This window comes from Orycteropus afer, unplaced genomic scaffold, assembly GCF_000298275.1.
Source record: "Orycteropus afer afer isolate SDZICR_OR568_19922 unplaced genomic scaffold, OryAfe1.0 scaffold00155, whole genome shotgun sequence".
Taxonomy (NCBI): Eukaryota; Metazoa; Chordata; class Mammalia; order Tubulidentata; family Orycteropodidae; genus Orycteropus; species Orycteropus afer.
Genome location: NW_006921742.1, coordinates 3,560,477 through 3,570,933, shown reverse-complemented (window position 1 = coordinate 3,570,933; position 10,457 = coordinate 3,560,477).

Sequence of the window (10,457 nt, the reverse complement as noted above, 5' to 3'; positions counted from 1 at the left end):
AGAGCTGGCACTTTGAACTCAGACTTCTAGCCTCTTAAACTGTAAGAGAATAAATCCGTTTGTCAATACCATTTGTGGTATTTTCTATTAGAGCAGCACTATAGAACCAAACCAAAAGCGTTTTATAATATGCTCAGTCTTGATGCTTTCATGTTTTAAGAATTACATTTGCTAGCTCAGCAAATATAAAACAAAGATATGTGTGTTGTTGTTGTTAGGTGCCATCAAGTCGGCTCCAACTCACAGTGACCCAGTGTACAACAGAATGAAACAGTGCTTGGTCTTGCACTAGCCTTACCATACTTGCTATACCCGAGCCCATTGTAGCAGTCCGTCTGTGTTGATCCATCTCACTGAGGGGCTTCCCCTTTTTTGCAGACCCTTCACTTTATGAAGCATGATATCCTTCTCCAGTGAATGGTCCCTTCTGACAATATGATCAAATAGGTGAGACAAAGTCTCTCATTCTTGCTTCCAAGGAGCATTCTGGCTGCACTTCTTCCAGGACAGATTTGTTAGTTCTTCTGTCAGTATATGGCACTTTCAGTACTCTTTGCCAGCACCACAACTCAAAAGCACCAACTCTTCTTTGGTCTTCCTTATTCATTGTTCACCTTTCACATGCATATGAGCAATTGAAAACACCATGGCTTGGCTTAGGCTTACCCTAGTCTTCAGAAAGGTATCTTTGTTCTTCAGCACTTTAAAGAGGTCTTTTGCAGCACATTTGCCCAGCGCAATATGTCATGTGATTTCTTGACTGCTGCTTCCACTGGTGTTGATTGTGGAAACAAGTAATACGAAATCTTTGACAACTTCAATCTTTTCTCCATTTATTGTGATGCTGCTTACTGGCCCAGTTGTGAGGATTTTTGTTTTCTTTATGTTGAGGTGTAATCCATACTTCACACTGTTGTCTTTAATCTTTATCAGTAAGTACTTCAAGTCATCATCACTTTCACCAAACAGGTTGTGTTATCTGCATATTACAGGCTGCTAATTAGTCTTCTGCCAGTCCTGATGCCACGTTCTTCTTCATATAGTCCAGCTTCTTGAATTATTTGCTTAGCATACAGATTGAATCATTATGGTGCAGGAATACAACACTGACACACTTCCTTCCTGATTTCAAACCATGCAGTATCCCCTTGTTTTGTTTGAACAACATCCTCCTGTTCTATGTTCAGGTTCCTCATGAGCACAATGAAGTGTTCTGAAATCTCCATTCTTCTCAGTGTTGTCCACAATTTGTTATGATCCACACAGTTGAATGCCTTTGCATAGTCAATAAAACACAAGTAAACATCTTTGTGGTATTTGCTTTCAGCCAAGATCCATCTGACATCACCAATGTTATCCCTTCGTTCCATGTCCTCTTGTGAATCCTGCTTGCATTTCTGGAACTTCCTGTCAATATATTGCTGCAACTGTTTTTGAATTATCTTCAGCAAAATTTTACTTGCATGTGATATTAATGATATTGTTCAATAATTTCCACATTCTGTTGGATCACCTATCTTTGGAATGAGTACAAATATGGATCTCTTTGAGTCAACTGGCCAGGTAGCTGTCTTCCCAATTTCTTGGAATAGACATGTAAGTACCTCCAGTGCAGCATCTGTTTGTTGTAATATCTCAAAGGGTATCCCATCAATTCCTACAGCCTTGTTTTTCACCAATTCCTTCAGTGCAGCTTCAACTTCTTCCTTCAGTTTCATTGGGTCTTGATCATATGCCACCTCTTGAAATGGATGAACATCGACCAATTCTTTTTGGTGTGGTGACTTTGTGTATTCCTTCCATCTTCTTTTGATTTCCTGCATCATTCAATATTTTGCCCACAGAATCTTTCAATATTGCAACTGGAAGCTTGAATTATTTCTTCATTTCTTTCAGCTTGAGAAATGCCGAGTATGTTTTTACATTTTGGTTTTCTAACTCAATGTCTTTGCATATTTCATTATAATAATTGACTTTTCCATCTCAAGCTGCTCTAGTCGGTTTGTTATACTGTGTTGCCTTGCATGTTACTGTGAGGCTGGAGATTATGCCACCATTTTTGTTTTTTTTAATTTTTATTGTGATTTGAATGAAACTTTACAACAAATTCATCTTCCATATAGCAATTCATACACATTTTGTCTCATGACATTGACTGCAATTTGCCACAATGTAACAGCTATCTTCCCACTTCCTCCCTGTAGTTACCTCTTCCCTGGGTCCTTGCCTCCCATGCACTCCTGCCCCCTGAGCTATCTCCCTGTGCAACCACTGCCCTTTTGTTCTCCCATGACTGATCACTCCAAGGAGTGCATCTACCTCATGTAAATGTTTACCCTAGACTGGGTCTAGAGAAACAAAACCAGTAAAGCCTATATATAGAGAGAGAAAGAGAAATTTATCTTAGGAAAATACCTCACACACTTATAGTCCAAAGTTCTTGGATCAAACATCAAGCTGGAGGCTTCTCTCAACTCACGCAGCTGCAGGGGCTGAGGAGCTCAAGACTGACAGGTAGTATACTGGCTGTTGACTCCAACGAATGAGGAATCCAAGATCTCCAGGCCAAATGGTGGATTGTTCACTCATGGAGAGTTGTAGGGAGCAAAACAGAATCCTGATCCACAGAAGAGTGTCTCTTTTCCCAGGATGTCCATAAATGTACTGGAAGCAGGCCACACCCCTAGGGAAACTCCCTTTCAACAGATTGGCTGTTCAAAACATATACATCTGATCCCATCATGGGACTAACCACATCACAACTGCTTAAACCACACAGAATTGTGGTCCAGCCAAGTTGACACACAGCTCCAACTATCACACCCTATATGCCTGTCTATTGTTTAGCTACAATTCACAGGAGTCAGTTCAATTCCAGACCTGAAGGGTGGCTAGGGGCCATAGTCTTAGGGGTCTCACCAGGCTCTGTTGTTGTTGTTGTTGTTGTTATGTGCTGTGGTGTCAGACCTGACTCATAGCGACCCATCCTTGGCAAGGACCCAGGGAAGAGGCAGTATCACTATGGAAGTAGATTGCCCCATCTTCCTTCTGAGGAGTGGCTGGTGAGTTTGAACTGCCAGCCTTCTGGTCAGCAGTCAAGTGCTTTAGGCACTATGCTACCAGAGCTCCTCACCAGGCTCTGTCAGACCAGAAAACCTGGTCTTTTTCTTTATGATTTTGAATTTTGTTCCACATTGTTCTCCTACGCTATCCAGGATCTCCTGCACTGATCCCCCCTCTGAGCCACTAGTATTTCAAATACCACCAGGGTCACCCATGGTGGACAGGTTTCAGTGGAGCTTCCAGACTAAACAGACTCAGAAGAAGAAAGAAACCATTCACTTCTCAAGGAATTCGCCAGCAAAAACCTTATGAATAGTGGTGAAACACTGTATGATATATTACTTGAAAATCTTATGAATAGCCCTGAAACTCTGTCTGATGTAGTGCTGAAAGATGAGCCCCTTAGGTTGGAAGGCACTCAAAATATGACTGGAGAAGAGCTGCCTCCTCAAAGTAGAGTCGAACTTAATGATGTACATGGAGTAAGGCTCTTGAGACCTCCATTTGGTGATGGGGCATGACTCCAAATGGGAAGAAACATCTGCAAACATCCATTAATAATCAGAACATGGAATGTATGAATTAAAGGAAAATTGGAAGTTGTCAAACATGAAATGGAACACATAAAGATGAATATCCTAGGCATTAGTGAGCTGAAGTGGACTGGTTTTGGCCATTTTGAATCAAGTAATCACATGATCTACTATGCCAGGAATAACAAATTGAAGAGAAATGGTGTGGCATTCATTGCCACAAAAAATGTTTCAAGATCTATCCTGAAGTACAATGCTGCCAGTGATAGGATAATACCATAAGCCTACAAGGAAGACAAGTTAATGCTACTATTGTTCAAATTTATGCACCAACTCCTAAAGTCAAAGACAAGGAAATTGAAGATTTTTACTAACTCTTGCAGTCTGAAATTGACCAAACATGCAATCAAGATATGCTGATTATTATTGGTGATTGGAATGCAAAAGTTGGGAACAAAGAAGAATCACCAGTAGTTGGAAAATATGTCCTTGGTGACAGAAATAACAGCAGAGATCGTATGATAGAATTTTGCAAGACCAACAACTTATTCATTGCAAATACCTTTTCTCAGCAACATAAACAGTGGATACACATGTGGACTTCGCCAGATGGAGTACACAGGAATCAGATTGACCATATATGTGGCAAGGGGCAATGGAGAAGCTCAATATCTTCAGCCAAAGCAAGGCCAGGAGCTGAATGTGGAACAAACTGTCAATTGCTCATATGTGAGTTCAAGTTGAAGCTGAAGAAAATTAAAACAAGTCCATGAGAGCCAAAATATGACCTTCATTATATCCACTTGAATTGAGAAACCTTCTAAAGAGTAGCTTTGATGCATTGAACACAAATGACTGATAACCAGAAGAATTGTGCGGTGACATTAAGAACATTATCAATGAAGAAAGAAAAAGATCATTAAAAAGACAAAAAAGGAAGAAAAGACCAAAATAGATGTCAGAAGAGATTCTGAAACTGGCTTTTGAACAGAGAGTAGCTAAAACAAATGGAAGATGTGTGTGTATACATATATATGTATAATAACATTTACAAATAATGTTGACTTGCTTAGTATAAAATTTTTAAAAAATTCTTTTTACTTATTAATGTGGCATTGTATAATTAATTGGCAAAATAATAATTGTCACTAAGTGATCTATAGGAGCTCTAGTGGCATAGTGCCTAAGGTATTTGACTGCTAACCAGAAGGCTGGCAGTTCAAACCCACTAGCCATTTGGAAGGAAGATTGGGCAATCTACTTCTACAGTGATACCACCTCGGAAACCCAAGGAGGGATTGCTATGAGTTGGGACTAACTTGACAGTAGTGAGTTTAAGTGATCTAAATAAACTCTTTAGACTGGATTTCTGACATAAAGTTAATACACAGTAAGCTACTTAGCTAAATAGCATTCCATGAAAACCTAGAATCTGTCTGTTGATGGTTCAAATGAGGACAAAATGAACAACATAACCATTACAATAGTTCACTATGTTGTAAAAATTAGACACTATTCTCTATTTTTCTGATATGAAATTTGAACCTAATGTATTAAACCAAAAACTCACTGCCGTCGTGTAGGATCAGACTCACAGTGACCCCTCTTTGGGTTTCTGAGGCAGTATCACTCTGGTAGCATAGTGGCTAAGACACTTGACTGCTAACCAGAAGACTGGAGGTTCAAACTCACCAGCCACTCCTCGGAAGGAAGATGGGGCAATCTACTTCCATAGTGATACTGCCTGGAAACCCAAGGAGGGGTCGCTATGAGTCGGGTCTGACTCGACGGCCTGTAACAACAACAACAACAACAACATCACTATGGAAGTAGATGGCCCAACCTTCCTTCTGAACCTAATGTATTAGTTATCTAAAAAAACCAAAAACCAAACTCACTGCCATGGAGTTGGCTCTGACTCATAGCAACCCCTCCTTGGGTTTCTGAGGTGGTATCTTTAGGAAAGTAGATTGCACCATCTTCCTTCCAAGGAGTGGCTGTATTTTTGAGCAGCCAACCTTCTGGTTAGCAGTCAAATACCTTAGGCACATGCCACCAGAGCTCCATTATAATAAATTCCTACACACTGGCTGCCTTAAAACAGCAGTTCATTCTCATAGTCCTGAAGGCCAGAAGTCCAAAATCAAGACGTCATCAGAGCCACGCTCTCTGTGAAGGCTCTAGGTGAGGATCCTTCCCCACAAGTTCCTGGTTTTTGGTGATGGCCAGTGTGGTAGGTGAAGTTATATGTCAACTTGGCTGGGCTTGGTTTTGAGTGGCTGGGCAGATGAATGTAGTCATTCTCCATGACGAGACTAGTGATCAACTCCATGCTGGAATCTACTGTAAGCAGCTGAGTAGCTGCCTTATGGATGTGGTCTGCTTACAGTACATAAGAAGACATTTTGAGAAAGGCCTTGAGTTTTTAGCACATCTGGATCCTGCATTTAGCCAAGTCTACATCTCAGTGGCCTGCCATGTTTTCTGTCAATCTTGAGATTGTTTCTGGACTTGAACTAGTGGCCTACTGGTTCACTTGATAGTTTTGGGACTGTGTCATTTTATTTGTCGACCTTGGGTTTGTCAGCCTCAGTAGCCAACAGCTGTCTGTGTTTAGAGAAGTCTGTAGCTTCAGTGGGGTGGGAGTAAGAGGCAGAGCTAAAGCCCAAGGTATGGATGGGGTCCTTCACCCAGCTCCTAGAGCTGGTACTTTGAACTCAGACTTCTAGCCTCCTAAACTATAAGAGAATAAATTCCTGTTTGTTAAAGCCATACATTTGTGGTATTTTCTGTTAGAGCAGCACTAGATGACCAAAACAGCCAGCAATCCTTGGGATTCCTTAGCTTGTAAATGCACCACTCTAATCTCTGCCTCTGTCTCACTTGGTCTTCTTCCTATAAGTCTCTGTGTCCAAATTTACCTCTTCGCATAAGGATTAAGGTGGGCCTACTATGACCTTACCTTAATTAATTACATTTGTAAAGACACTATTCAAAACAAGGTCATAGCACAAGTCCTGGGGATTACAACTTCAACATATCACCTAGGAAAAACTTCTAGGAATTCCAAAGAACTTTAAATGAAGTGACAATTCAGTAACTCTAAATTTCAAGAAGGGAATTAAAAAAAAAAAAAAAACCCACAGCCGCCCAGTTGATTCCAACGCAGAGCAACTCTATAGAACAAAGTGGAATGACCCCTTAGGGTTTCCAAGGCTGTAAATCTTTATGGAAGCAGATTGCCACATCATTATTCATGTAGCAGCTTGTGGGTTTGAACCACTAACTTTTTGGTTTGCAGCAGAGTGCTTCAACCACTGCACCACTAGGATTCCTTAGAAGGAAATATGTTGTTGTTGTTATGTGCCTTCTAGTCAGACCCGACTCATAGCGACCCCTCCTTGGGTTTCCAAGGCAGTATCACTACGGAAGTAGATTGCCCCATCTTCCTTCCGAGGAGTGGCTGGTGGGTTTGAACCGCCAGCCTTCTGGTTAGCAGTCAAGTGCCTTAGGCACTACACTATCAGAGCTCCCATGAAGGAAATATAGAGAAGTTAAAAATAATCGCATGAATTGAAGTCTTTCCAGGACTTAAGAGGAAAATATTAGCTTGGAACAACTTAGGTACAGTTATGCTGAGATGCTGTATGGGAGCACAATGCATTAGATATAAGATTTCTTGGATAGATTATAAACTCCATGATGGCAGGGAGCTTGTGCTCCCTATGTTATTGTTAGGGGCCATCAAATTGGCTCCAATCATCGGAACACCATGCATAACAGAGTGAAACAATGCCCAGTCCTGCACCATCCTCAGAGCCCTTGCTCTGCTTGAGCCCATTGTTGCAGCCACTGTGTCAGTCCATCTCATTGAGGGTCTTCCCCTCTTACAGACCCTCCACTTCACCAAGCATGATATCCTTCTCCAGGAATGGTCCCTTCTGATGACATGACCAAAGTATGTGAGACAGTCTGGCCATTTTTGCTTCCGAGGAGCGTTCTGGCTGCAGCTCTTCCAACACAGGTTTGTTCGGTCTGCTGGCAGTCCACGGTATTTTCGATATTCTTCACCAACACCACAGTTCAAAGGCATCAACTCTTCTTCAGTGTTCCTTGTTCATTGTCCAGCTTTCAAATGCATATGAAGCAATTGAAAACACCATGACTTGGATTAGGCTAACTTTAGTCGTCAAAGTGACACCTTAACTTCTTAACACTTTAAAAAGTTGTTTTTCACCAGATCTGCCCAGTGCAGTAAGCCCATTGTCTGATTTCCTGACTGCTGCCTTCCATGGGTGTTGATTGCAGATCAAGTAAAATGAAATCCCTGACAACTTTAATCTTTTCTCTGTTTATCATGTTGCTGCTTATTGGTCCAGTTGCGAGGATTTTCATTTTCTTTATGTTGAGGTATAATCCATACCGAAGACTGTAGTCTTTGATCTTCATCAGTAAGTGCTTCAAGTCGTCTTCACTTTCAGCAAGCAAAGTTGTGTCATCTTCATACCACAGGTTGTTGATGAATCTTCCTCAAATCCTGATGCCACACTCTTTTTCATATAGTCCAGTTTATTGGATTATCTGGTCAGCTACAGACTGAATAAGTACGGTGAAAGGATACAACCCTGACACAAACTCTTTCTGATTTTAAACCATATAGTATCTCCTTATTCTGTTAAACAATAGGCTCTTGGTCTATGTTCAGGTTCCTTATGAGCACAATGAAGTGTTGTAGAGTTCCCATTCTTTGCAATATTTTCCATAATGTGTTATGACCCACAGGTTTGAATGAATTTGAATAGTCAATAAAACACAGGCAAATGTCTTTCTGAGAGTCTTTGCTTTCAGCCAAGATGGATCTTGACATCAGCAATGATATCCCTCATTCCACATCTTCTGAATCCAGGTTGAATTTCTAGTTCACTGTCAGTATACTGGTACAATTATTTTTTAATTCTCTTCAGAAAAATTTTACTTGTGTGTGATATTAATTATACTGTTCAATAATTTCTACATTCTTTGAATCACCTTTCTTTGGAATGGGCACAAAGATGGATCTTTTCCAATAGGTTAGCAAGGTAGGTGTCTTCCAAATTTATTGGCATAAGTGAACAGACATTCCAGCACTGCATCCCTCTACTCTGGGGGCAATCCTCTTACCCAGAAGAGAGCCTGGCCCATTGTAGGCACTAAAACAAAACAAAATCCAAGTAAAAATAAGACATATTTATGCTAAAATATACAAATATAAACATATAAATAAATACATACTCCACATTCAAACCCACGACTAATTATTAAATAATCTTAAGAAAAAAGACTAAATTATTTTTACCACAAACTTCTTATTTTATTGAAACATACAAAAGCTGAAAGAATTCATCACCAGTAGACACACACAAAAAGAAGGCAAAGGCAATATACTATAAGGGAGAGTCAGCACAATATGACTAAGGCAAAAGAAGATACTGGAAGTGCAAAAGCATTGAAGGAAAAAGGGTAAATACTTATATATACAATCCTGCAATAATGGTAATAACAAAAAAAAATCAACAAGTGGATATATAGGTAGACATGCAGGCTGAACAGGCATGGGAAGGTGAATGAGACTACACCCAGGAGTATATATAGGTATAGCACAGGATGTTTCTTCAAATGTACTTGTATATGCTGCAAATATATACATGCATATAGTAGAGCATATAGGGGACAAAGTTATGAAAACTTCTTAGCCATAACCAAACACATTGAGGTCACTAGGCTTGGAGACTTAGGACCATAGTCTCAGGGGACATCTCGGTCTATTGGCCTAACACAGCTACAAAGACAACGTTCTACATCCTACTTTGATGAGTAGTGACTGAGGTCCTAAAACCTTGAAAGCAGCCATTTAAGATGCAACTACTGACCTCTCCACATCTGGAACAAAAAAGAGGGAAGGAAATCAAAGATGCAAGGAAACAATTAGTCCAAAGGACTAATGGACTGTGCAAGCCACAGATTCTACTCTCCTGAGACTAGAAGAACTACACGGCTCCCAGCTACCACGACCAACTGCTATGATTGGGATCACAATAGAAGGTCCTGAAGAATAGGAGAAAAATGTAGAACAAAATTCAAAATCATAAAAAAGACCAAACCTACAGGTCTGATACAGACTTGTGGAACCTCTGAGACTATGGTCCTTAGACCCCCTTCAAATCTGGGGCTGAACCCAATCCTGGGGACCATCTCTCATCCAAACAATAGACAGGCCTATAAAGTGAACAATAACTCCCGGGAATAATGTACTTCTTAGAATAATCAATTAGAGACCCAAAGGGCAACATTTGCCTGAAAACAAAGTTCAGAAGGCAGGAAGAGGCAAGAAAGGAGGAAGAATGGAAATGGGGAGCCCAGGGAGGAAGTGGAAAGAGTGCTGTTTACATTGAGGGGATTGCAACAAATGTCACAAAACAAAACTTGAATAAATTGTTGAATGGAAAACTAATTTGCTCTGTAAACTTCCACCCAAACCACAATGGAAATAAAGAAAAGAAAAGAAATCTTTCTGGTAGAAGGAAAATGATACCAGATGAAACCAGGGATCTGTACAAAAGAATAAAGAGCAGTAGAAATAGTAACCGCATGAGTAAATTAGAAGATTTTTGTCTCCTACTATTTAAATGGATTTCAATGATAATTAGCTATTTTAAAAATATAATAGCTATGTATTGTAGGATCAACAACTATATATATTTATATGTCAAATGTATAAGACCAATAGCATAAATGTTAAACCAAAAAACCAAACTCACTGCCGTTGAGTCGGCTCCAACTCACAGTATAAAGGTTGTTGTTGTTGTTGTTGTTATGTGCCGT